Below are 22533 nucleotides of genomic sequence, written 5' to 3'. Positions count from 1 at the left end.
TCAGGTTTGTCAGCCGCACCCAACCTAAGTCTCGAGGACTCTGCACACTACGTTTCTATTCCTAAGTATGCTGCCGAGCTGGGAATTGATCCTCAGGCTGATTTTATGAATCGACCTGAGTCTCAGGGGCTACTAGGGTCAGCGGTTTGATTTTTTCCTTCCGACGCATCCCGGATATTAGGCCAACACGCACCTTGAGGGCTACTGGCTATACATCTCGGCAGAGATTACATTGCATAATTCGGAATTAAATTCATAAAAATTAGCCCATGGCCGAGGTGGTGCACCACCTCAGATATAGTCCGGCGTTGGAGCTCGGATATAGTCTGGCGTTGGAGCTCGGACATAGTCCGACGTTGGAGCTTGGACATAGTCCGCCGATGGAGCTTGGACATAGTCCGGCGTTGGAGCTCGGATACATTCCAGCGTTGGAGCTCGGAAGCGGTCCGACATTGGTGCTCGGCTGCTAAAGATACCTTGAATGCAGTCCGGCTTTGAAGCTCGAACGCAAGAGGATGCCGCCGCACGGGGACAACTTCAAACCCGACGTGGGCGTAAAAATAACAAGGCATTGATAAAGGCCAGAAACTTAAAGGGGATCCTTGGATACCTGCCATGTAAACTCTTCAGATTCACTTTGGCCATCCTTAATATAGAAGATGGGAAGATTTGTTGAACTAGTTTTCAAGACCGACGACCGAAGATGAAGAACAGTTCGGAAGAATCGAGGAGCGTCGCCAACTTGAAGACCGGTTCAGGGGGCTACTGAAGGTGTCCTGGACTAGGGGTTACTCACCACGTCGTCTCCTGATCAGTTGGATTGGGCCAAGGACCCCCATGGCCGTATACTCATGGGCCAGTTCGGACAGCTCCTGCCGCATACAAGGAAGACTCCACAAGACTTGGCGCTCAAGACAAGGACTCTCATAAACCCTAGGCCTTCGGTGTCTTATATAAACCAAGGCCATGCTAGTCAACAGACGATCTCATATTCATTACTATCATCTCGTGGTAGACATATGTACTCTGTACTATCCCCATATGATACAATCAAAAGCAGGACGTAGGGTTTTACCTCCATCAAGAGGGCCCGAACCTGGGTAAAATCCGTGTCGATGTTATCATCGCTCCAAGACGCCTAGCTTAGGACCTCTACTACAAGATACGCCGGATATTGAACCGACAGGGGGCGGCATCGAGGGTGTGCGAAGAGCGTGCAGCGTCCGACGGGCGACGGCGGCGGCAACAACGGAGGAGTTGGATTTGGGGGAAGTGGTCGTGGGGAAGAACGAACCGCGTGGTTAAGTCAGAAGTAGCAGTAGCGCGTTCCATGAAGTGCGCTACTGCTAAGTTAGCTACAACGCGTTCCACGATACGCGCTACTGCTATTCCTTTCTCTTTTTCCCCTTTTCATTTATTTTTCTTTACATTTTTTTCCTTTCACCTTCTTCTATTTCTTTCATTTTCATTTAGTTTTCTATTTGCTTCCAGCCATGGGAATTTTAGTAGTAGCGCTTTTAACTTCAGGTGCGCTACTGCTACAACTTTATCTGTAGCACCGTTTACACCAGCGTGCTACTGCTACTTAGCACCAGCGTGCTTTTTTGACACGCGCTACTGATAAAGTTCTGTGTATAAGGTTTTCCCTATTAGTGTGGATGAGCGCTTCTTCCTATTTGCTGTCGAGTGTCATTGAGATGTGGGTCAGAGCAGCATTGGGGTCGGTCGGATGAACGTGGACTGGCTTGGTCTCGCCGGCCGACTGAAATGCGGACTCCGAGGCAGGCCTCTTGGCACGCAGCAAATCACTCGGATATGCAGTTTTCTGGTACTCTTGAAACTCTACTGCTGCCATTGATAACCCACAAGTGTAGGGGATAATTGTAGCCTCTCTCGATAAGTAAGAGCGTCGAACCCAACGAGCAGCTAAAGGTAGAACAAATATGCTCTCAAGTCCTATCTGCCACTGATATGACTCTACGCACGCTTAATGTTCGCCTTACCTAGAACATGTATGAAACTAGAAGTACTTTGTACGTGTTCTTGGATAGGTTTGCAAGATAATAAAGAGCACGTAAATAAAAGTAGGGGCTGTTTACATAAATACACAACTAAGTTAGTTTTAGTAGAGAACTTTTTGTCACGAGAAAGTTATTTGTCCCTATGCAATTGATAACTAGACCGGTAATCACTATTGCAATTTTATTTGAGGGAGAGGCATAAGCTAAGATACTTTCTCTTCTTGGATCATATGCACTTATGATTGGAACTCTAGCAAGCATCCTCAACTACTAAAGATCATTAAGGTAAACCCCAACCATAGCATTAAAGCATCAACTCCCCTTTATCCCATACACAAACAACCTACTTACTCGGGTCTGTGCTTCTGTCACTCACGCCACCCACCATAAGAAAATCATGAACATATTGCAAACCCTACAGCAGGCATCCCTCACGCTTGCGTGAAAAGGAGGGCACAATAGGACATCACCAATAATAAAACATGCAACTCAAACCAATCACGATCATCAATTAACCCATAGGACAAAACGAATCTACTCAAACATCATAAGATAGCCATACATCATTGGGAAATAACATATAGCATTGAGCACCATGTTTAAGTAGAGATTACATCGGGTAAGAGAGGGGTTACACTGCTGCATAGAGGGGGGAAGAGTTGGTGATGAAGGCGGTGAAGTTGTTGGTGAAGATCGTAGTGATGATGATGGCCCCCGGCAGCGTTCCGGCGCCACCGGAAACAAGGGAGAGGGAGCCCCCCTTCTTCTTCTTCTTCTTCCTTGACCTTGTCCCTAGATGGGAGAAGGGTTCCCCCTATGGTCCTTGGCTCCCATGGCGTGGGAGGGGCGAGAGCCCCTCCGAGATTGGATCTGTCTCTCTATCTCTCTTTATTTCTGCGCTCCCAGATTCTGCTGTGGCACCATTTCTTTTATATTCGGAGATCCGTAACTCCGATTGGATTGAATCCTTCGCCCATATATTTTTCCAAAAAATAGCTTTCTTGCGGCCAAAGAAGAGCAGCAACCGCCTTACGAGGGGCCCATGAGGCTCAGGGGCGCGCCCAGGTTAGGCAGGCGCGCCCCCTGCCTCGTGGCCACCTCTGGCACCGTCTCGCGTTGATTTTACTTCCCAAAAATCATAAATATTCCAAAATAATTCTCCTTCCATTTTTATCCCATTTGGACTCCGTTAGATATGGGGTTTCTGTGAAACATAAAACATGCAACAAATCGGAACTGGCACTGGGCACTGGATCAATATGCTAGTCCCAAAAACAATATAAAAAGTTGCCAAAAGTATATGAAAGTTGTAGAATATTGGCATGGAACAATCAAAAATTATAGATACGACGGAGACGTATCAGCATCCCCAAGCTTAATTCCTGCTCGTCCTCGAGTAGGTAAATGATAAAAATGATATTTTTTTATGTGGAATGCTACCTAGCATAATCTTGATCATGTAATCTAATCATGGCATGAACATTAAGACACGAGTGATTCAAAGCAATAGTCTATCATTTGACATAAAAACAATAATACTTAGGGCATCCCAACAAACAATCATGCCTTTCAAAATATCAATGCTTCAAAACGTTATCCCTACAAAATCATATAGTCTTGTATGCTCCCTTTGCTTAACACAAGGTACCCATCATGCCTATCCCGATGTCAGCCAAGCAATTGTTTCGTACTTTAGTATTCTCAAACTTTTTCAACTCTCACGCAATACATGAGCGTGAGCCATCAATATAGAACTATGGGTGGAATAGAATATGATAGTGGAGGTTATGTGGAGAAAGTCTCACATCGAAGCAGCTAATCAACGGGCTATGGAGATGCCCATCAATTGATTTTAATGCGAGGAGTAGGGATTGCCATACAACGGATGCACTAGAGCTATAATTGTTTGAAAGCTCAAACTGAAAACTAAGTGGGTGTGCATCCAACTTGCTTGGTCATGAAGACCTAGGGCATTTGAGGAAGCCCATCATTGGAATATACAAGCCAAGTTCTATAATGAAAATTCCCACTAGTATATGAAATTGACAACATAGGAGACTCTCTACATGAAGAACATGGTGCTACTCTGAAGCACAAGTGTGGTAAAAGGATACTAACATTGCCCCTTTTCCTTTTTTTTCTTTTTTTGGGTGGGCTTCTTTGGCCCCCTTTTTTATTTAGGCTTCTTTGGCCTCTCTTTTTTTAATTTTTTTATGGGGCAATGCTCTATAATGATGATCATCACACTTTTATTTACTTACAACTCGATATTACAACTCGATACTAGAACAAAGATATGACTCTATATGAATGCCTCCGGCGGTGTACCGGGATGTGCAATGATCTAGCATAGCAAAGATATCAAAAAATGGACAAGCCATGAAAACATCATGCTAGCTATCTTACGATCATGCAAGGCAATATGACAACGAATGCTCAAGTCATGTATATGATGAGAATGGAAATTGCATGGCAATATATCTCGGAATGGCTATGGAAATTCCATGATAGGTAGGTATGGTGGCTGTTTTGAGGAAGATATAAGGAGGCTTATGTGTGATAAAGCGTATCGTATCACGGGGTTTGGATGCACCGGCAAAGTTTGCACCAACTCTCGAGGTGAGAAAGGGCAATGCACGGTACCGAAGAGGCTAGCAATGATGGAAGGGTGAGAGTGCGTATAATCCATGGACTCAACATTAGTCCTAAATAAATCACATACTTATTGCAAGAATTTATTAGCCCTTGAAACAAAGTACTACACGCATACTCCTAGGGGGAGGTTGGTAGGAGTTAACCGTCACGCGCCCCCGGCCTTCATGCAAAGATAAACAATCAAAATACAATGCACGCCAATTTGGTTACATAGTTAGTAGACCATATGTGCATGCTTCGGGAATCACAAACGTTAACACCAATATCCTTACTAAACACAACCATCTACTAGTACCTCCCGCATATTATCACCTCTACATCGCAAAACCATTGCAAGGAATCAAACATATCATATTCAGCGATCTACAAGTTTATGTAGGATTTTATGACTAACCATGTGAATGACCAATTCCTATCATCTCTCTAAATAGATATAAGTGAAGCAAGAGTGTTTAATTCTTTCTAGAAAATATATGACCATGCTCTAACAAATATAAGTGACGCAAAAGAGCATTCTACAAATGGCGGGTTTCTATGTGAAGAGAAACAGGCAATCCAAACTTCAAATGATATAAGTGAAGCACGTGAAGCATTCTATAAAGCCATACTCAAAAGATTTAAGTGAGGTGCAATGAGCATTCTATAAATCAACCAAGGACTATCTCATACCAGCATGGTGCATAAAAGAAAAGTGAAAACTAAATGCAAAAGACGCTCAAAGACTTGCACATATCGCATGAACGAAACGAATCCGAAAACATACCGATACTTGTTGAAGAAAGAGGGGATGCCTTCCGGGGCATCCCCAAGCTTAGACGCTTGAGTCTCCTTAAATATTTACTTGGGGTGCCTTGGTAATCCCCAAGCATGAGCTCTTGCCTCTCCTCCTTTTCCTCATATCGAGACCTTCTCGATCAAACACTTCATCCACACAAAACTTCAACAGAAAACTCGGTAAGATCCGTTAGTATAATAAAGCAAATCACTACTCTAAGTACTGTTGGAAACCAATTCATATTTTGTTTTTGCCTTGTGTATACTGTAATATAACTTTTTCATGGCTTAATCCACTAATAGAAATTGATAGTTTCATCAAAACAAGAAAACTATGCATCAAAAACAGAATCTGTCAAAAACAGAACAGTTTGTAGCAATCTGAACATTCACAATACTTCTGGTACCCCAAAAATCTACCAAAATTAGGAAAAATAAACAATTTGTACAGAAAGACAGTTCAAAAAGAATCAGAACGTTTGACTTTCCAGTTAAAAATGTAAAATCGTGCATTACAGCCAAAGTTTCTGTCATGCACCGTACAAACCAACAAGCATTGTAAACATCCTAAAGGCAAACCTTGGCACATTATTTTTATAATACAGTGGAGTTGTACAAGGGGATAATTATTTTTGATGAAAAGTTTCTGTAATTAAGATTCACAAAGTTTCCATGAGCATGAACAAAGTTCAAGGAGCTCTCCTACTTCAACAATGCTTGTCTCTCTCACTTTCACTTTCCTTTTTGAAAAGTTTTGGGTTCCCTTATTTTTTTAGACTATATAAAAGCACTCAACAGAAATAGATGACTCTCTAAAACTTCCGGTTGTCTCCCTGGCAGCGCTTTCTTTAAAGCCATTAAGCTAGGCATATAGTGCTCAAGTAATGGATCCACCCGGATCCCAAGGTATATCAAAGCCAATTTTAATTAACAATGATTTGTAATTTAGTAGTGAGCACAAAGTAACATATATCATGCAACAACGAAGTCTAACTCTTTTCCTATGCGTTGGCATGTCATAAAAGAATAATTCATTCACACCAAGTAAAGGCCAATGCATAGTATAAGTAGTTTCTTCCAATTTTATCATATTGGAACTATAGAGAGATGGAGATATAGTTCCTCTCTCATAATAATTGCAAGTAGGAGCAGCAAGCACATGCATATTATGTCTATTAAAATCATCATGTGTAGTAATAAAATGCAACTCATCAATATAATCCTTAATAAGCACAAACTTCTCTGATATAGTGTAGTTTGGAGAATTAAAAAAGATAATAGGACTATCATGCGTGGGTGCAATAGCAACAATTTCATGTTTAACATAAGGAACTATAGCAAGTTCATCTCAATAAGCATAATTCATATTGGCATCTTGGCCACAAGCATAGCAAGCATCAGTAAAAAGGGATATTTCAAAAGAATCAACGGGATCATAATAATCATCATAGCAATCATCCTTCGGTAAGCATGAAGGGGAATTAAACAATGTATGAGTTGAAGAGTTACTCTCATTAGAAGGTGGGCACGGGTAGCTAATCCGCTCTTCCTCCTTTTTTCTTCGCTCTCCTCATCATCTTTTTCGTCCAATGAGCTCACAGTTTCATCAATTTCTTCTTCAATAGACTCCTGCAAAATATAGTCTCTTCTTGGACAGCGGAGAATTCCTCAATATATGGTTTAACATAGGCATTAGAAGCATAATTATCATAACAATATTCAAGTATGGCAAAATTTTCAGATTTGTAAAGAGTGGCATCATACTTTTCAATCAAAGATGCAATTTTATAAGCACCCTTAAAAGCAAATAAATCTTCAATTTGTTGAACATCATAGTAATTATAAACACCCTTAGCATACGAAGATACGATCCCATTATCAATAAACTCACATTGGTAGGGAAGGTGTTTCTTAGGGTTTTCAGAACAACAACTAACATCATAAATTTCACATAAATTCCAAGCATAGCATTGCAAACGATGAATTTGATCCAATAAAAGATTCCCTTTTTAGATATACGGTGTCGCACATAACAAGCATGCTCATCTAAAGGTTTGCCCTCAACTAAGCTAGTTGAGGTTTCAGCATGGGCACAAAGGGATCGAAGATGATCCAAGTAAATAGCTTCAAGAGTGTGATAGATTTTGAGTGGTTCTTCAACCATTGGTTCAGTAGGTACAACTAATTTTTTTGGTATTTTGCGTTTCCTTCCTATAACTAAAGATAGAAAAAAAATAAGAACAGCAAATAAAAATTACTTAGTGATAAAGCAAACAAGCACACATGAGAATATTCACCCCACGCTATGACTCCCCGACAACGGCGCCAGAAAAAGGTCTTGATAGCCCACAAGTGTAGGGGATAATTGTAGACTCTTTAGATAAGTAAGAGTGTCGAACCCAACGAGGAGCTAAAGGTAGAACAAATATTCTCTCAAGTTCTATCTGCCACTGATACGACTCTACGCACGCATAGTGTTCACCTGAACTAGAACAAGTATGAAACTAGAAGTACTTTGTAGGTGTTGTTGGATAGGTTTGCAAGATAATAAAGAGGACGTAAATAAAAAGTAGGGGCTGTTTAGATAAAGACACAACTAAGTTAGTTTTATTAGAGAACTTTTTGTCATGAGAAAGTTATTTGTCCCTAGGAAATCGATAACTAGACTGGTAATCAGTATTGCAATATTATTTGAGGGAGAGGCATAAGCTAACATATTTTCTCTTCTTGGATCATATGCACTTATGATTGGAACTCTAGCAAGCATCCGCAACTCCTAAAGATCATTAAGTTAAAACCCAACCATAGCATTAAAGCATCAAGTCCCCTTTATCCCATACGCAAACAACCTACTTACTCGGGTCTGTGCTTCTGTCACTCACGCCAGCCACCATAGCAAATCATGAACATATTGCAAACCCTACAGCGGGGATCCCTCACGCTTGTGTGACATGGAGGGCACAATAGGATAGCACCAATAATAAAACATGCAACTCAAACCAATCACGATCATGAATTAACCCATAGGACAAAACGGATCTACTCAAACATCATAAGATAGCCATACATCATTGGGAAATAATATATAGCGTTGAGCACCATGTTTAAGTAGAGGTTACAGCGGGTAAGAGAGGTGTTACACCACTGCATAGAGGGGGGAAGAGTTGGTGATGAAGGTGGTGAAGTTTTTGGTGAAGATCGCGGTGATGATGATGTCCCCCGGTAGCGTTCCGGCGCCACAGGAAGCAAGGGGGAGAGATCCCCCTTCTACTTCTTCTTCCTTGACCTTCTCCTTAGATGGGAGAAGGGTTTCCCCTCTGGTCCTTGGCTCCCATGGCGTGGGAGGGGCAAGAGCCCCTCCGAGATTGGATCTGTCTGTCTGTCTCTCTCTGTTTCTGCGCTCCTAGATTCTGCCCTGGCACTGTTTCTTTTATATCTGGAGATTCGTAACTCCGATTGGATTGTAACCCTCACCCAGATATTTTTCCAAAAATTAGCTTTCTTGCATCCAAAGAAGAGCAGCAACCACCTTACGAGTGGCCCACGAGGGTCAGGGGCGCGCCCAGGGTAGGCAGGCGCGCCCCCTGCCTCGTGGCCACCTCGGTGTCACGCCCAATATGCGACCCTATCCAAAAGGAACTCGAAGGTCCCACGAAGGATAGACCCGCATATTGAAACGCTTTTGCATGGTGGATATCATTAGATCAATATTACATAAAAGATGGGGATACATACAAGAGGCATACAATGCCACACGAATACAATATCACAATACATAAGAGCATCATCCGACTACGGATGAAACACAAACAGGAACTCAAACGACATCCACCCTGCTAGCCCAGGATGCCGACCTGGAACCTATTCCCTGATCGAAGAAGAAGCAGAAGAAGAACTCCAAAACAAGCATACATCGCTCTCGCGTCATGATCATCGCAAAACCTCTACCTGCAAGTGTTGTTGTAGTAATCTGTGAGCCATGAGGACTCAACAATCCCATTACCATGGGTATCAAGACTAGCAAAGCTTAAAGGGAACGGAAGGGGTAAAGTGGTGAGGCTGCAGCAGTGACTAAGCATATATGGTGGCTAACATACGCAAATAAGAGCAAGAAGAGAGCAAAAGGAACGGTCGTCAACTAGTAATGATCAAGAAGTGATCCTGAACTCCTACTTATATCAAACATAACCCAAAAACTGTGTTCACTTCCCGGACTCCACGGAGAAGAGACCATCACGGCTACAAACGCGGTTGATGCGTTTTAATTCGGATCTGGTGTCAAGTTATCTACAACCGGACATTAACAAATTCCCATCTGCCTATAACCACAGGCACGGCTTTCGAAAGATTATACCCTGCAGGGGTGTCCCAACTTAGCCCATGACAAGCTCTCGCGATCAACGAAGGATATACCTTCTCCCAGCAAGACCCGATCAGACTCGGAATCCCGGTTTACAAGACATTTCGACAATGGTAAAACAAGACCAGCAAAGCCGCCCGATGCGCCGACAAATCCCGATAGGAGCTGCACATATCTCGTTCTCAGGGCAACGCCGGATGAGACTAGCTACGAGTAAAACCAACCCTCAAGTTGCCCCGAGGTAGCGCCGCAGGCAGCTCAGTTCGGACCAACACTTAGACAAGCACTGGCCGGGGGGGGGGGCTAAAATAAACATGACCCTCGGGTTGGCCGACCCAAGGGAAGGGTATAGGTGGTGGTGAGGCAAATGGTAAAACCAAGGTTGGGCCTTGCTGGAGGAGTTTTATTCAAAGCAAACTGTCAAGGGGGTCCCATAAATCACCCAACCGTGTAAGGAATGCAAAATCCGGGAACATAACACCGGTATGACGGAAACTAGGGCGGCAAGAGTGGAACAAAACACCAGGCAAAAGGCCAAGTCTTCCACCCTTTACCAAGTATATAGATGCATTAATAATGTAAGAGATATTGTGATATCCCAACATAATCCTGTCCACCATGGAGAAATCTTCAACTTCACCTGCAACTAGCAACGCTATAAGAGGGGCTGAGCAAAGTGGTAACATAGCCAAGCGACGGTTTGCTAGGAAGGGTGTCAAAGGTTAGAGGTTCATTGCAATTTGGGAGGCTTGAGGAGCGAAAGATAGGTAACACAGCATAGCGATAGAACGAAGCAACTAGCATAGCAATGATAGTAGTGAGATCCAGGGTAGCGGTCGTCTTGCCTGAAATCCCGCAAGGAAGAAAAAGGAGTCCATGAAGAAGACGAACGGATGAAGCCGAACAAAGCGTAGACGAACGAATCCTCACGATCGCAATGATACGAGAACTATCGAGAAGAAGCACACAACATGGTAAACACACCACACAAGAACACGACATGATGCACAAACAAGTATGATGCATGACAAGGCTACATGAAGCTATTCATGGCAAGAGATGATGCAAAACAAGAGCAACACATCAAGGCAAGTTTAAATGAGGCCGGGAACAACATACAACAATTCCGGTAAGTCCTCATATGCATATTTTGAAATTGGTCTAGATCTGAATAAACTTTATGTTCAAGTTGTTGAATATCAAGTTAAGATGCACAAAGATGATCTACACGAGATTCTAGTCAAGTTACATATAAAGTTCATTTAGTTTGGAGCTACGGCATAGAAGATATGAGCAAAACAAGTTAAACATGGCATTGATGCACAATGCACCCAAACATCAAGCAAACACCTCAAAACAAGGATGCAACATGATAATATGAAACTACATGCAATTCTAAGCAAGTTTCATATAGAGCACACTCAAAACGGAGCAACGGTTCAAACACACACTCCATACAAGTTTAAAGGACAAGCTGTCCAAAACAGCAACTAGGCATATTGCAAGCATCAAAACAACATGCTACAGCATCTCAACATAAAAACAAAAGGCATGGGCATGATGTACAGGTAATGCAAAACAAAACATGAACACTGAGCTATATCTAGAAATCACTAGAACATGCTCAAACACACATGGCAAGATTGCAAATAATATCAGTTTCAGACTTTGCAGAAAATAACATCAGGTTGCAATGTTTAGAGCTATCAAACAACATGTTAAAGGAACTTATCATGGCAAACAAAGTCATGGCATGCTACTACTAAATGAATAGAACAAAAGTCCCTTACTGACCATGAGCCAAAAAGGATCAGAAAATATGATGGCACCCATGTAAACATGGCAAGTTACGTTAACAGATTCATACATGGCAGGAACAACAATAAGTAGGCATGTAGATGAGCTTGTACCACTCACCACAGAGCAATACATGGCATGGCAAGGCAACCAACAGTAATAAGGCATGTTTATGAAGCTAAGCATGGCAAGATCAAGTTCATAGGGTGTATGGAACAGTAGCAACAATCATGGCAACAACTGAACTTAATGTTAACAGGCTGACAGCAACATTATTTAGCAACTTTGGAGCAAGTTTACAACAAACTACAGTAGGCTATAAATGCAACCAGGGGCATGGATGGATAGAGCATGACATGTATAAAAAAAGATCCTTAGTGAACATCTCCAGATTATGCATAGAATGACTTGTAGCAGCAGGTTTACATAGCATCGCGAAATAACAGATTCAGCCTAGCAAAACAGCAACAACAAGTACCCTACTTAACAAGCTTGATTAACTCACCACAAGTCATTGCATGACAAGATAAGCATATCATCACCAAGAAGACATGTTTATGAAACAAACCAAGGCAAGAACAAGTTCATAACATGCAAGGATCAACTACAACAACCTTGGCAAAATTGAATAACATGTAAACAATCTGCCAGGAAACATTTTGAAGCAAAGGTAGAGCACGAACATGACATCCTAGACTACTCCATAATTGCAACCAGGGGCATGGATGGCTTGATAAAAACCATATGTTCAAAACATCCTTACTGAAGTATCTCAAAATATGCATGGATCTCTCTGTAGCATCAAGTTTACATGGCATCAAAATAACAGCAGAACAGGGACTAAAATCAGTAACATCACGATGCCTAGTTTGCATGCTTGTGATAGTCACCACATTGATCACAAAAATACATGGTAAGAATCTCTGTAAAGAAGACATAGCATAGATCAAAACACATGTAGACATCAACCTCATAGGATGCACACATCAATTATGGCAAAAATGACAAAAGAGCAAGTTCTGTTAACAGACAGCAGACAACATTATGAAGAACTCTTGCAACGATGATTCGGGCATCAAGATGAACACAAATGAACATGATGCAATGGAATGAAACGAAGTACTCGTTGAGACGAACAATTTGACATATTACACGCACAAAATGGAGCTACGGATGCAGAGATATGATGCGATGAACACGGCATGATGATGTCAAAATACTTCGGGGACTTAGCCAAAATATACCCTTGGGAAAGCTGGACGAGACGGAGGGAAGCGGGACGGGCAGATCCGGGACGCGGGCGCTTGTTTGGATCGGCGGGCTGGTGGATCTCGTCCAGCCCGGCTGGATCCGGGACAAGACGACTCCGGCCTCCGGCGAGGTCTTGGCGGCGCGGGGAGGCGCGGAAGGCGGCGGCGGTCGACGGGGACCGGAGGGGCGGCGCGGAAGCCGAGGACCGACGAGGCTCATGGGCGCGGCGAGGCACGGAAGGCGCGGCGACCGGGGGCGTGGGGTAGCGGAGGAGGCGGCCGGCGGCGGCCAGGAGCGCGGACGGCGGCACCCTGGCCGGCGGCGGCGGCGAACGAGCGCGGGCTTGCGCGGGAGGAGGCAGACGCCACTGGCGGCGGCGGCGGTGGGGAGAGAGAGGGCGCGGGCCGGGACACGTGGCGGGCGCTGGTTGGGCGTGGGCGGCGGCGGACAAGCCCGGTCCCGATCGGACATGTCCGGCGGGCGAGAGGAGCGGAGCTAGGGTTTCGGGGGGAAATAGATCCGCAAATGGAGAGGGGAAGACGTTTTTATAGGCATAGGGAGCTAGGAGAGTCCAAATGAGGAGCGGTTTTTGGCCACACGATCTTGATCGAACGACCGAGAGCATGGAGGGAGTTTTCTGAATTTTGGGCCAATTTGGAGGGGTGTTAGGCTGCAAGACAAAAGGGGCTTTGCGGGCTACGCGGTTAACCATTGGAGTACCAAACGATCTCCAAATGGCACGAAACTTGACAGGCGGTCTACCGGTGGTATACCAAGGCCACTTGGCAAGCCTCGGGACATTCCGAGAATGTTTAACACCCGCTCACAACGAGAGACAAAAGGGGGACGCCGGAGGGCATAGGAGTGCCGGATTGCAAAACGGAGAATGGGGAAAAGGCTCAGATGCATGGGACGAACACATATGCAAAATGAGATGCACATGATGACATGATAAAATGCAACACGCAAGCAAATGACATGGCAACGACATGGCAACGACAGCGAATAATTGACAGACACCTGCGCATCGGATCCGGGGCGTTACAACACTCCACCACTAACAAGAGATCTCGTCCCGAGATCTTAGGACCGAGACGGGAGAGAAAGGGGATGAGGTGAAGCAAGAACTCAAGAGAAGAAGCAAAGAATCGAGAGCACTCGAGACGAAGAGAGGAACGACGAGAATGACGAGAATCGAAAGCTCACGGAATCAGATATACTATGAAACCACTCCGGTTAGAATGATATAAGAAATGAATAAGACTAAAAGGATTTAGGTAGCGCTCCGGCTGAAAATTGGAGGAATAGAACATGAACTAGAGAAGATGGAACGATACTTGACTTGATGAACAACACAAAACCTCCGGAAGACTTAAAAGAATGGAATGAAAAGAACTTAGAAGGAAGGGTTGAACGGAGTTGTTGAGAAAATCAACAACGAAAGAATAAGCTTGATGTGGACTTATGGATAACATCTCAGAAATTATGAGGTGATAACCGACCACAAACGGAAATGATTGGATAACTGAGAAGAAAGAAGAAATGCAAAACTCCACTTCACAAGAAAATGAAGAATTATTTTCGCTTCGAGACGCGAGAAGAAAAGATACTTGAACTCAACCAACAAAATCTTGATGAACTCTTTGAAAGAATGAATTAAATCATAAAGAACCACCATGAAGAACTCCGGTGACAAAAGGATGATGAGATAAAATTGAAGGATGTAATGGATAAGATTAAAGCCTTACGATGATTTAGAAGGAGGTTCCGACAAAATGGCCGAAGAAGTTTGAACTCCGGAAAAGAAAAGATGGAAAACACTTGGAACTAGAATTTATTCCTCACGAATAAACTCCGAAGGAAGGGATTAATCACTTGGATGAAATAAGAATAAGATTTATTGTATGCCTATCCTTCATCAAATTAAATTGATGACAAGCAATGGATATTGCATATTACTTATTCTTCTTGAAAAGGATTGAGCAGTGACATATCACAAACTTGAGAAAGTCTTCATGAACCACCGTAAGAATTCGAAATGACTGATGAAAAAGAAATAATCACCAGGAAGAATTAGAAGAACCAATATGCTAGAGGGGATTTAGATGCAAAAGAACAAAGAGATCATGAGCTGATTAAAGAACACTTGAATGTAGCACCGCGATAAATAGAGAATGATAACTGGAATGATGGCCTCCGGTGAAAAGAAATGCAAAACAACTCCTGACATACTCCGGATGGGTAAGAAAAGGAATAACTGACAAATGGAATAATTCGAGATGACAGCATGAAACTAGAACCACGAATCTTTGAGAGGACGGACAAGATTTAGAGGGAAAACTCTTCTTCAGTCTTCAAAAGACGACGAGAAACACCACCAAAATTACCAAGATACTCTGGGAGAACAAAAATCAAAGAGGTTAAGCCAACAATAAAATGATTTGAAATCGATCTTGACAAGGCATGTGACTGATGGAATCCATTCTTACGTCACACTTGAAAAGAATTGAGAATAACTCCAGGGAAATTAGAAGAGTCAGGTAAGATCCTGGAAAAAGACCTGTGGGTTAGGGCCCACTGAAGAGATAACACCGTCGGAAAGGATTTATTGAAAAGATAGATGATGCACCCAAACAATTGAAATATATGAATGAGGTGACAACCTCGAATTAATTAGAACACAGACGAATCTCCTGAGATGTCTTGAACACTCCGGAAGGATAAACTGGCGAGAGGCGAACGAACAAGGAGAACACTTGTACCAAGGAAAATAATGTGATCAACCCGAAAAACATGAATTGAGTCCACCGGAGAAGAGATGAAGAATGTCCACCGAGACGAGAATTCACTAGTTGAAAAGATTGAGGGAACACTAAAGAACCTCCGTACGAATGAAAATTGATGCTCGAAAGAGACTGAGGCTCCGGGAAGAAGAGGGTGGGAGGGCGGGAAAACAAAATCATCTAGGAAGGGGAAATTGACGAATATGTTGAAGGGAAAACACCGGTTGAAATCATTGAGGAGAGAGAGCAAAAACTTTGCACGAGTAGGATGGATACTCGATTACGGACTCTGGCTTTGAGAAGAAAAAGGGGTGGGCAGGTGGGAAAAGGAAAACAACTGAGGAATGAACTCAATGATGAAGAGGCTCGAGTCGACTTGACGAGAAATGCACCGGATGAAAAGAGCTGAGGAACAACGATCGGAAAACCAACTGCGTGATCCTAAGGAAAAATTTGAAGGGGAAGAGAAGTAAATCAAAACACCGACGTCAAGATTCCTCACCAGAGCGACGAAGGGGCTGAGGAGTAAAAAGAATTCCTACTCTCTGATATAACTAGACTCTGAAAACAGTTTTCTTCTAGACTCAACAACGGCCAAACTACACGATCAATCAAGGGGGCTCCTAGGGTCGGTCGAGGCTCTGATACCAACTTGTCACGCCCAATATGCGACCCTATCCAAAAGGAACTCGAAGGTCCCACCAAGGATAGACCCGCATATTGAAATGCTTTTGCAAGGTGGATATCATTACATCAACATTACATAAAAAATGGGGATACATACAAGAGGCATACAATGCCACTCGAATACAATCAATACATAAGAGCATCATCCGACTACAGATGAAACACAAACAGAAACTTAAACGACATCCACCCTGCTAGCCCAGGCTGCCGACCTGGAACCTATTCCCTGATCGAAGAAGAAGCAGAAGAAGAACTCCAAAACAAGCATACATCGCTCTCGCGTCATGATCATCGCAAAACCTGTACCTGCAACTGTTGTTGTAGTAATCTGTGAGCCACGAGGACTCAGCAATCCCATTACCATGGGTATCAAGACTAGCAAAGCTTAAAGGGAACGGAAGGGGTAAAGTGGTGAGGCTGCAGCAGCGACTAAGCATATATGGTGGCTAACATACGAAAATAAGAGCGAGAAGAGAGCAAAAGGAACGGTCATCAACTAGTAATGATCAAGAAGTGATCCTGAACTCCTACTTATGTCAAACATAACCCAAAAACCGTGTTCACTTCCCGGACTCCGCCGAGAAGAGACCATCACGGCTACACACGCGGTTGATGCATTTTAATTTGGATCTGGTGTCAAGTTATCTACAACCGGACATTAACAAATTCCCATCTGCCTAAAACCGCAGGCACAGCTTTCGAAAGATTATACCCTGCAGGGGTGTCCCAACTTAGCCCATGACAAGCTCTCACGATCAACAAAGGATATACCTTCTCCCAGGAAGACCCGATCAGACTCGGAATCCCGGTTTACAAGACATTTCGACAATGGTAAAACAAGACCAGCAAAGCCGCCCGATGCACCAACAAATCCCGATAGGAGCTGCACATATCTCGTTCTCAGGGCAACACATGATGAGACTAGCTACGAGTAAAACCAACCCTCAAGTTGCCCCGAGGTGGCCCCGCAGGCAGCTCAGTTCGGACCAACACTTAGACAAGCACTGGCCCGGGGGGGGGCTAAAATAAAGATGACCCTTGGGTTGGCCGACCAAAGGGAAGGGTATAGGTGGTGGTGAGGCAAATGGTAAAACCAAGGTTGGGCCTTGCTAGAGGAGTTTTATTCAAAGCGAACTGTCAAGGGGGTCCCATAAATTACCCAACCGCGTAAGGAACGCAAAATCTGGAAACATAACACCGGTATGACGGAAACTAGGGCGGCCAGAGAGGAACAAAACACCAGGCAAAAGGCCAAGTCTTCCACCCTTTACAAAGTATATAGATGCATTAATAATATAAGAGATATTGTGATATCCCAACATAATCCTGTCCACCATGGAGCAATCTTCAACTTCACCTGCAACTAGCAATGCTATAAGAGGGGCTGAGCAAGGCGGTAACATAGCCAAGCGACGGTTTGCTAGGAAGGGTGTCAAAGGTTAGAGGTTCATGGTAATTTGGGAGGCTTGAGCAGCAAAAGATAGGTAACGCAACATAGTGATAGAACGAAGCAACTAGCATAGCAATGATAGTAGTGAGATCCAGGGTAGCGGTCATCTTGCTTGAAATCCCGCAAGCAAGAAGAACGAGTCCATGAAGAAGATGAAGGGATGAAGCCGAACCAAGCGTAGACGAACGAATCCTCACGATCGCAATGATACGGGAACTATCGAGAAGAAGCACACACCATGGTAAACACACCACACAAGAACACGACATGATGCACAAACAAGTATGATGCATGAAAAGGCTACATGAAGCTACTCATGGAAATAGATGATGCAAAACAAGAGCAACACATCAAGGCAAGTTTAAATGAGGCCGGGAACAACATACAACAATTCCGGTAAGTCCTCATGTGCATATTTCGAAATTGATCCAGATCTGAATAAACTTTATGTTCAAGTTGTTAAACAGCAAGTTAAGATGCACAAAGATGATCTACATGAGATTCTAGTCAAGTTACATATAAAGTTCATTTAGTTCGGAGCTACGGCCTAGAAGATATGAGCAAAACAAGTTAAACATGGCATTGATGCAAAATGCACCCAAACATCAAGGAAACACCGCAAAACAAGGATGCAACATGATAATATGAAACTACATGCAATTCTAAGCAAATTTCATATAGAGCACACTCAAAACGGAGCAACGGTTCAAACACATACACTCCATACAAGTTAAAAGGACAAGCTGTCCAAAACAGGAACTAGGCATATTGCAAGCATCAAAACAACATGCTACAACATCTCAACATAAAAACAAAAGGCATGGGCATGATTTACAGGTAATGCATAACAAAACATGAACACTGAGCTATATCTAGAAATCACTAGAACATGCTCAAACACACATGACAAGATTCCAAATAATATCAGTTTCAGACTTTGCAGAAAATAACATCAGGTTGCAATGTTCAGAGCTATCAAACAACATGTTAAAGGAACTTATCATGGCAAACAAAGGCCTGGCATACTACTACTAAATGCATAAAACAAAAGTCCCTTACTGACCATGAGCCAAAAAGGATCAGAAAATATGATGGCACCCATGTAAACATGGCAAGTTACGTTAACAGATTCATACATGGCAGGAACAACAATAAGTAGGCATGTAGATGAGCTTGTACCACTCACCACAGCGCAATACATGGCATGGCAAGGCAACCAACAGTAAGAAGGCATGTTTATGAAGCTAAGCATGGCAAGATCAAGTTCATAGGGTGCATGGAACAGTAGCAACAATCATGGCAACAACTGAACTTAATGTTAACAGGCTGACAGCAACATTATTTAGCAACTTTGGAGTAAGTTTACAACAAACTATAGCAACCTATAAATGCAACCAGGGGCATGGATGGATAGATCATGACATGTATAACAAAAGATCCTTAGTGAACATCTCTAGATTATGCATAGAATGACTTGTAGCAGCAGGTTTACATAGCATCACAAAATTACAGATTCAGCCTAGCAAAACAGCAACAACAAGTACCCAACTTAACAAGCTTGATTCACTCACCACAAGTCATTGCATTACAAGATAAGAATAGCATCAGCAAGAAGACATGTTTATGAAACAAACCAAGGCAAGAACAAGTTCATAGCATGCAAGGATCAACTACAACAACCTTGGCAAAATTGAATAACATGTAAACAATCTGCCAGGAAACATTTTGAAGCAAAAGTAGAGCACGAAAATGACATGCTAGACTCTCCATAATTGCAACCAGGGGCACGAATGGCTAGAGAAAAAATATATGTTCAAAACGTCCTTACTGAAGTATCTCAAAATATGCATGGATCTCTCTGTAGCATCAAGTTTACATGGCATCAAAATAACAGCAGAACAGGGACTAAAATCAGTAACATCACGATGCCTAGTTTGCATGCTTGTGCTAGTCATCACATTGATCACAAAAATACAAGGTAAGCACCTCTGTAAAGAAGACATAGCATAGATCAAAACCCATGTAGACATCAACCTCATAGGATGCACACCTCAATCATGGCAAAAATGACAAAAGAGCAAGTTCTGTTAACAGACAGCAGACAACATTATGAAGCACTCTTGAAACGATGATTCGACCATCAAGATGAACACAAATGAACATGATGCAATGGAATTAAATATAGTACTCGTTGAGACGAACAATTTGACATATTACACGCACAAAACGGAGCTACAGATGTAGAGATATGATGCGATGAACATGGCATGATGATGTCAAAATACTTCGGGGACTTAGCCAAAATATACCTTCGGGAAAGCTGGATGGGACGGAGGGAAGCGGGACGGGCAGATCCGGGACGCGGGCGCCCGTTTGGATCGGCGGGCTGGTGGGTCTCGTCCAGCCCGGCCGGATCCGGGATGAGACGACTCCGGCGACGACGGCGGTCTCCGGCGAGGTCTTGGCGGCGCGGGGAGGCACAGAAGGCGGCGGCAGTCGACGGGGACCGGAGGGTCGGCGCGGAAGCCGAGGACCGGCGGGGCTCACGGGCGCGGCGAGGCCGGGAGCACGGACGGCGGCGCCCTGGCCGGCGGCGGAGGAGAACGCACGTGGGCTCGCGCGGGAGGAGGCGGACGCCACTGGCGGCGGCGGCGGCGGGACCGCGGGCAGCGGCGGCGGCGAGGTCCGGGAGGCGGCGGGCCCGATCTGGCCCAGGGCGGGCCCGATCTGGGCTCCCTCGGGCCGCGGCGGCGGTGGGGAGAGAGACGGCGCAGGCCGAGACACGTGGCGGGCGCTGGTTGGGCGTGGGGCGGCGGCGTACATGTCCGGTCCCGATCGGACATGTCCGGCGGGCGAGAGGAGCGGGGCTAGGGTTTCGGGGGGAAATAGATCCGCAAATGGAGAGGAGAAGACGTTTTTATAGGCATAGGGAGCTAGAAGAGTCCAAATGAGGAGCGGTTTTCGGCCACGTGATCGTGATCGAACGACCGAGAGCATGGAGGGGCGTTTGCTGGGTTTTGGGCCACTTTGGAGGGGTGTTGGGCTGCAAGACCAAAGGGCTTTGCGGGCTACGCGGTTAACCGTTGGAGTACCAAATGATCTCTAAATGGCACGAAACTTGACAGGCGGTCTACCGGTGGTATACCAAGGCCACTTGGCAAGCCTCAGGCCATTCCGAGAATGTTTAACACCCGCTCACAACGAGAGACAAAAGGGGGACGCCGGAGGGCATAGGAGTGCCGGATTGCAAAACGGACAACGGGGAAAAGGCTCGGATGCATGAGACGAACATGTATGCAAAATTAGATGCACATGATGACATGATAAAATGCAACACGCAAGCAAATGACATGGCAACGACGGCGAATAACTGACAGACACCTGGTGCATCAGATCTGAGGCATTACACTCGAGCACCGTCTCGCGTTGATTTTACTGCCCAAAAATCATAAATATTCCAAAATAATTCTCCGTCCGTTTTTATCCCGTTTGGACTCCGTTTGATATGGGGTTTCTGCGAAACATAAAACATGCAACAAACAGGAACTGGCACTGGGCACTGGATCAATATGTTAGTCCCAAAAATAATATAAAAAGTTGCCAAAAGTATATGAAACTTCTATAATATTGGCATGGAACAATCAAAAATTATAGATACGACGGAGACGTATCAGCCATCTGCTCATCTGCTATCTTTGCACCGTGCTGAAGAAAGTCTTCTACTCTTTGACGGTTTCCGGAGACCGTTATCATGCCTCTGGGGCCAGGCATCTTCATCTTGAGGTGCACATAACATGGTCGAGCCTTGAAGCTAGCATAGGCAGGTCTGCCCAGAATGGCATGATAGGCACTCTGGAAATCCACAACCTCAAACGTCAACTTTTCCTTGCGGTAATTATTCTCATCGCTGAAAACCACGTCAAGAGTGATCTGACCGAGTGAGGCGGCTTTCTTTCCTGGGATGACTCTGTGGAATCGCATGTTGCTCTCGCTGATCTTGGACATCGGAATGCCCATTCCTTTGAGGGCCCCAGCGTATAGGATATTCAGACCACTGCCACCATCCATCAAAATCTTGGTCAGTCGGGTGCCCCCAACGACTGGGTCGACCACTAGCGCTTGCCGCCCAGGGGTAGCAACGCGTGGCGGGTGGTCGGACTGGTCGAATGTAATAGGGGTTTTTGACCACTTGAAATACTTTGGTGTTGCTGGAGCAACCATGTTCACCTCTCTGTTAATGACCTTCAGTCGACTTTTGCTCTCGAGATCAACAAAAATCACCAAGGTGGCATTGACATTGGGGTAACCACCATCATCATCTTTGTCTTCCTCCTGGTCGGACTCTTTGTCCTTTTCACTGGGTTGGCTTTCTCAGAAGCTCTGGATTAGGAGTCGACATTGTCGAGTCGTATGCTTGGGGAGAATCAGGTTCCCCTCCTCATCCTTCTTTGTGTGAATATGACACGGCAAATCCATCACATCATTTCCTGCTTGGTCCTTCACTTTTTTTGGGATCCAAGGCCCTTTGGGTTTCCCCTTGAACTTTCCTTGATTCAACAACACTGCTGCCGGTTCAATATCCAGCGTATCTCGTAGTAGGGGTCCTAAGCTAGGTGTCTTGGAACGATGGTAACATGGACACGGATTTTACCCAGGTTCGTGCCCTCTTGATGGAGGTAAAACCCTACGTCCTGCTTTTGATTGTATTCATATGGGGTGTAGTACAGAGTACATGTTTCTACCATGAGATGGTAA

The sequence above is a fragment of the Triticum aestivum genome, chromosome 7B (assembly GCF_018294505.1).
Source record: "Triticum aestivum cultivar Chinese Spring chromosome 7B, IWGSC CS RefSeq v2.1, whole genome shotgun sequence".
In the NCBI taxonomy this organism is placed as follows: domain Eukaryota; kingdom Viridiplantae; phylum Streptophyta; class Magnoliopsida; order Poales; family Poaceae; genus Triticum; species Triticum aestivum.
The sequence above is the reverse complement of the archived record's forward strand: the minus strand, read 5'-3'. Positions refer to the sequence as shown.